Genomic DNA, 7,118 nt, shown 5'->3' with positions numbered 1-7,118 from the left:
ATTTAAGATAGGGACGCCACTAAAGCGTATAACCCCGAATATGAATGAAGGACGAGTGGCGCGATCTTGTAGTCTCGTTAGTGACTAAAGGCCGACATTTTCCTTAGACACAGCTGTTTAATAGCCCATGGAGCCAATGACAACTAAGGGACCTACAGTTTATAGTGGAATCCGAACCACATTTTTGCCTCGTAATTAACGAATTGGTCTAATTGTCAGGATAGCACTGTGGGTAGTCATAGTACTCACTAGTGTGGACGTTAATCCGGAGTATCGCATCGTATCCACAGTGCATGCATTAAAATATCCACAATTCGTGATCTCCTAGTAGCTGGATTACAGAACGACGCCACCGTCCCGATCAGTTTTTTTTTTTACATTTAAAACTATTTTTTACACTTAACAGTATTTGGTAGACGATTCCTAAAACGAGTTATTAATACAAATGGTACCAGTAAGAATTTACAGTTGTAAGGTTCTGTTTTAAGATGGATTTATGTCTCCAATTGTAAGTTTTTTGTTAAAAGGTCGAGTTAATAAGTAAGTCAGTTTTGTGGACCATTCGTTCTAGATTGTTTTGCTGGTATCATTGAGTTGATAACATTATAACGTAGATTTACAATCGTGCTGTTCTTGTTAGAAATATGTCTTAATATCACATTCTGTTGATTTCAAATAGCCTACCTCTTACTCGATCGGACAATCAAAATCTATATGGACAGTCATCAACAAACATAAGTTTGATTACGTACGTTTGTATGAGTTTTATCGTAACAGAATTTGTTCGGAAGGATTTTACAACTTCTATTTAGTCTTCTATTCTTGAATTTTTTATTAAAATCTAGGTATAAATCTATATTAGGGTAGAAAAATGGTAATCAACTCACTTTATCATATTCGCGCTCACCCATAAATTAAAATTTGTATTATTATTTTGTGGTTTAACTAACGTAATAGCTATTTACCTTACAAGTGTAGTAAGAGCGTTTTTACATCACGCAGGTGAATGTTGTGCAACGAGCGGAAGCAAGTTGCATAATTTACTTAAGTGATGTAAACACGCTCTTGCGTAACGTGTAACGTACAAGATTTTACCTGACCCGACAATATACAGGAGGTTACGAACAATATTTTTCATTATCCATTTCACTCATCTTCTAACAGTAACGTTCATTTACAAACAAAAGCTAGGTTAGGAAAATTCTTCAAAACATAACAATAAAATACAAGCGCACAGCTGATTTCTAGCGTTGAACGTAGTTGGCTCCATAGAGGTGTATTTTTTTAGTTAATCACTCAATGTTATTTAAATGGGTTTCATTACATCACCGAGTGAGTTTTTGATACTTTACATCACTCGAGAAGTAATGAAGTTGTATACATCACGCTTGGCATAGGGAAGTTTAACATGGCGGGTTAGGTAAATATTTTAACCGTATCATTATTTTAATAAGCAATACTCATAAAAAATTGCTTTAAATATTTCACACTCGTACACCAAGTAACTGGCCCCAATGTGGATATAAATTAACCACAAAACGCCATCAATATGGCAGTGGTAAAAACACAACGAGTACAACAGCTGACGGGGTTCTTGCAAACAGCTGTTTGCCCCCTCCCCCACAACTACCCCCTTGCTGCGATGCACTGCACTTTAGTGCTGTTTTGGGATGCTGCTTACCTTAAAAATAATGTTACAGATTAACTATGTTTCCTGTTTGTAATCTTCTGTCTTTAGATGAGCTTATTCACTGATTCTTGTTATTTTTAATATCTTAAGGTGTATAAACAATTTGAGCAAAACATATGGTTTTCGTAGTAAGGGATTGGAAACTCGACAATACTGCAATCTATTTGAATGATAAATATTATTGAAAGTCATTACTGAATAGTGAATGAGTCGAAAATTATATACAATAAGTTTTACTTATTAAATGCATTTATAAATGTAAAGTGTGGATATAAAATTAACTAAATTAAGTCTTAACCTATTATAATATGAAAAAAAAAACACTTTCACATCGTATTGCATAATGCAATTACTCATTGATAGAAGTCTTTTAAAGAATGTACTCTGAGAAATACAAATTTTAATTTTGTTGTGTGCCATTGTTTGAAATTTACACCATCATATGCCAAAAATAATATTTTCACTGTCAATGAAAATTGTGTGTGTGTTGGTTTGTATTAGAGAGATTTAGTGAGTGAGAGAGAGTGAGAGAGAGTTAGAAAGGGGGTGACGTATTAGAGGGGTGGGTACACAGCTGTTTGCAAGGACCTTGCCAGATGCGTCTGTGTTTTTGTTACTGCACTACTTGCAGAGATTTTAGCGGTTAATTGCAATTTAGGTTTTTTAACATATCAAAAGTAGTTAAAAACACTAATAATTTCCAATTTAGTTACCTAACCATAACAATGGAACACGGGATTTATCCTTCACATTTAAAAGCATGTTGTAATAAATTAAATATTTGCACATTTTAAACTTTGTAAAGTAACATAGCATTTAGAATGAAATTTAAACGTCGCACAAACAAAACGAAAACACCATCCTTCTTATCTTTAATCTAACAAAAAACCACAAAGTGGTAACACTTTCCCCGCCAAGTCAGCAATAAAAAAAAGATAATAAATCATTACTTTTTCCGCCAAGAAAAATAATGTAATGTATGTAAGTTTGGCAACTTGGTGGCAGACTTTTGCTTGGGTTTTTCATTAAAGTTACGTTCGTGGACAATTTCACAAATCAATTTCTCTAATTAATTAGTCCAACTGAGTATAATAATTTCGAGGTAATCAGTAAATTTAAAACCATCACTATTATGATTTTATGAAATGTGGCACAAATAAGGTCAAATTTTGTAAAATAAGCTCTCACCTAGCAATGTACTAATGGGAGAGATAATTGCTCAATGAAACTAGTTTTATGGTATTTTTTTAAAGTGATCGAGCAAAAGTCTGCCGCCAAGTTGCCAAACTTACATACATTACATTGTTTTTCTTGGCGGAAAAAGTAATGATTTATTATCTTTTTTGGATTGCTGACTTGGCGGGGAAAGTGTTACCACTTTGTGGTTTTTTGTTAGATTTTATTTATTTTTGTAGAAATTTAACAGTTAAAATATCAGTTTCAAATTTCATCAATGGTCATCTTGAACAACATAAAATGCGTTGGTGTTACATAAGTGTCCTGATAATTAAACCCGTATATCTAAAGACTAGTGTAAATTGAGCCCTTATTAGAGAAGTAAAAATGTAATCAAACAGATTAGGATTGTTAGAAATAGCATAAGACAATCAAATATTGAAAAACTCATTTATCCTAAATTTACATATCACTTTTTAATTGCTTGTTTAACATACGCAGAGTGAATTTCCCGATTGTATTATTTGTTTTAGTGTATCAAAACATAAAACAAACCTAAGTCCTAGTACTAAGTTTCAAGTTCCTAGGTTTCATACGTTTTGATAAGTAGTATTAAACTGTTAAAAATGACGAGCTGCTGTACCAGTGTACCATCGGTACAATGCATTTTTCAATGGAAAGTATCGGGGAATATCACTGCTCTAAGTAATTTTATATAGTAAGTAGTTCAAATCATTCGGTATACCTGAAAAAATACTTAATAAAAGTTTTCAAATAATTTTTCAGCTGTTCCTATGAATTTCTCTAACATTGAAATTGATTGAGATTTAATCGCAGCTGGCCCTTCTTTTGTTTTGATTTTAATCCCATGTTATTTAAATGGGCCAAAATCGTACTTTGAGGGCTTGTCAAGGGTTTATGGGTCAACTCACCGACTTGAGACCCTCAAAAGGCACATCTACACGTTAAGGGCTTTCAAACAACATAAAGAACATTAAAGTTGAGCCAGTGGTTTGGGCTGTAGGTCCGTCAACATTCAAGGAGAAGGAGGAGGAGAAGGAGAACACGGAAAATTTGCGAATTTTCAAACTAGTTTTTCTTGGCTCAAACACAACCGTTTTTTAAATTCTATTTTTAATTTTTTTTAGAATGAGTGCCCCTATCCAATAGATGGACAATTATTTTAATAGCTTTTGTTTCTTCAGAGCTATAGACGAGTGAAAAGGCCACTTTGTCATGTCATGTATATATACACTGCAGCAGCTGTGTACCGCTGGGGGCTTGGCGGGGCGGAACGCTGCCGCGTTCCTTAATAATGATTGTACAAGAATATAAATTATAAATATATAAATTTGCATTATTTAAGTAGGCCTTACTACTAAATATGGGTTGGAGGGAGGAATTTACATTACGGCTGTATATTCTGTCGGTGGCTCTCATCAACTACGACTATTTGTATTAAAAAAACCGGCGAAAACCGTAACATGGGGATGGAACGTCTAAGGTTAGTGACTGTTGATAGATTTGACTTTGTTTTATATTGTTAGTCGTAAATTTTCAAAAGTTAAGTAGGTTAATTTCTTTTTTGCTATCGGTATAAAATATTAAAATTGTTGGTAAAATTCAGCGTGTATCATAACACACAATTTGGGCGGATTTCTGATTTTTGTTGGATGAAGAGCAATATTTTAACATAAACTTTCCCCGAAATAAATAAACTCATTTGGTCATTTCGCACAGCCAGATTCCAAGTTTCCTCCTAACTATCAACATAAAGTCAGGACGGTATGTTAGTTGAGGGTTGGTATCAGCTGGTTTCAAAGACCACGCCAGGTGGCACCGCTGCAGCAAACCCCCTTCCCACAACTATATTCTGTGGTGAGTTTATAGACCATCAATCAAAAAGAAAATAAATACACTATATGAGGTATTTATTTATATATGACCGTTAAGTGTATCTTACCAACATAAAATTGTGTGTTATAATTTTTCACGTTTTATGGTTCAAGCCCTGGTCTTCTTAAACCATATACCGTTTTTAGGCTTTTTGTTAGTAGTAAGCTATTATCATGTCCTCAATTGATAGATGAATTACATCTGGTGCAGAATCGGCTCCACTTCGATCCTTCAGGCTTTATAGGAGTAATGTAACTATACTGTACTAGGTTTCAAACATAATCCATTTGGTAGACAGATTGATAATATTTGTTTTCGAAATTGAAAACTACAGTATATATTTTGTGTTGACCAATGTTATAGCCCTTTTATCTCTAAAACAAATATTACAGCTTTGCTCCCATTGATGTAAAAATTCGGTTCAAAGCTTAATTTTAGGTTTTGTGATTTCCCCATAAAATATCATAGTTACTCTCACCGCTTACCAATGATAAAGGTTTTTGACAAGCCAATGGTATAAATTATGTGTCATATTGCTGATACCGTTTGTTCTAATCCTCTTAAAATATACCATTTTTGTTTTGCGCCAACGAGTTTCTTAATTGCGTCAAGCCCAAGCCAGGTAGGGATATGTTGCCCGGCAGAAGGAATCTCCTTGTTTACGTGTCATCCTTAACTATACTAACCTTACCTAATCTAACTTAACCTAACCTAACCAAACCTCAACTATACAGTCAACGAGGGCCGCCACTTGGTGTATTTAATGAACGTATCGGGTGGCTCCCTGGAGTAGTTGGCGCAATTCAGGAATACCCGACTACCTGACTCGGGTCAGTTGGCGCAATTAATACCACCCAAAATTTGCTGGATTTTGGACCACTTTCTCTTAAAACATTTGTACTCCCTTGCGTTTTAAAGCCACTGGCGTAGACACTAAAAATAATTGAGTAATCTTTAATAAGTCTTTGCTATACACAATTTTCAAGCTGTTAATTTTAGCTGGTGGGTTGACCCAGTGACATGTGCGATTGTGGTGAGGCAAAACAAAGAACAGCTGTTTCATGTACGAAACGCAGCATGCCAACATCTGGCCGCTCTAATGCTGTTTACGTTGCTTTCTAAATAACATTGTTAGTTCACCTGTTTTCTACGAGCTCCTAGCTCAGCTTCTTCAATTTATCAGGTTTTATTTCCAGTCACCATGAAAATTACGAAACGAAAATGAAAATTACTAGGTGAAAATTACGAAATGAATGGTGGATTAGATATTGAGAATATGCCATATTTTTTATACGTACACAATATTTGTTAGCATACATATTACATGCCATTGTTGACGAATATTATATTTGTGTTTTTATCAGTGCTTTTTAACGAAGTGTAACCACAATTAGGACAAATGTCCCTTTCAATTAAATAAGAAAATAGTCATACTATTACTCATTTAATATCCTATAACTCATATTAAGGTATTAAAATTAATGTAGGATGATTGTAAAACAGATTTTATCACTATGTAAAGAGCTTATGAACGAACATTTCAGTACCGGTAACATAAAGAATCTTTCTACAAACAATTGATTGGCATTTAATATAAGGCATACCTTATGTATGTCACAAAACTGGATTTTTGAGTGATCATTATTGGATGTAAAATGTAATGCCTTAGGTAAAAAGCCAAGACATTCTAAAAATGTCAGTGCATACAGAAAATAATACCATTTAATCTGGGGCTTGCTAGTTTTCCCGGGATAGCCCGAGTAAGCCCAAATTACAATCTTAGGATTGTGATATTAGGTAGCCATTTCAAATTAAAGTATTAAAAAAGAGTCCCCGACGGACACGCATATACAGATACACAGATTGGAGAACGATGAAACGTACAGAAATTGAGATGAACTCATTTCGGTTTTAGGATATGTTAAAGTTCGTATAACCGAAAACTTCATAACCCTACGCAATGTACAGACAAAACTGCATTTTCATGTCAATTTTTAATCAAACAAACTTTATTTATGAGCTTGGTTGTAATGTACGTGTTTCCTGATATCTTAGACAAATCAACACAAGTATGTTAAATCTATGCTGCTATTGACCATCAAGCAAATAATAATAATTCTATAAAATTTGTTTTACAGTTTCACATATGTTGGCAACACTGCGAACAATTTCCACAGCTCACATTGTTTTGATTAAGCTGGTTGACAGCTGGTTTAATTCTGCTGTTTTTGTTGACTTTAAAAACTTAATTTGTGTAATTTTGTTATTTATTTATCTTTTAAATTTGTTTATTTCCAGTTTATAAGCGTAACTATCTGAGTATTATAAAAAAGGTACTGGATATATATGTGCCTTA

The sequence above is a fragment of the Macrosteles quadrilineatus genome, unplaced genomic scaffold, assembly GCF_028750875.1.
Source record: "Macrosteles quadrilineatus isolate MER2022 unplaced genomic scaffold, UCM_ALF_1.0 Scaffold_5__1_contigs__length_97177068, whole genome shotgun sequence".
Taxonomy (NCBI): domain Eukaryota; kingdom Metazoa; phylum Arthropoda; class Insecta; order Hemiptera; family Cicadellidae; genus Macrosteles; species Macrosteles quadrilineatus.
This window is presented reverse-complemented; position numbering follows the sequence as displayed.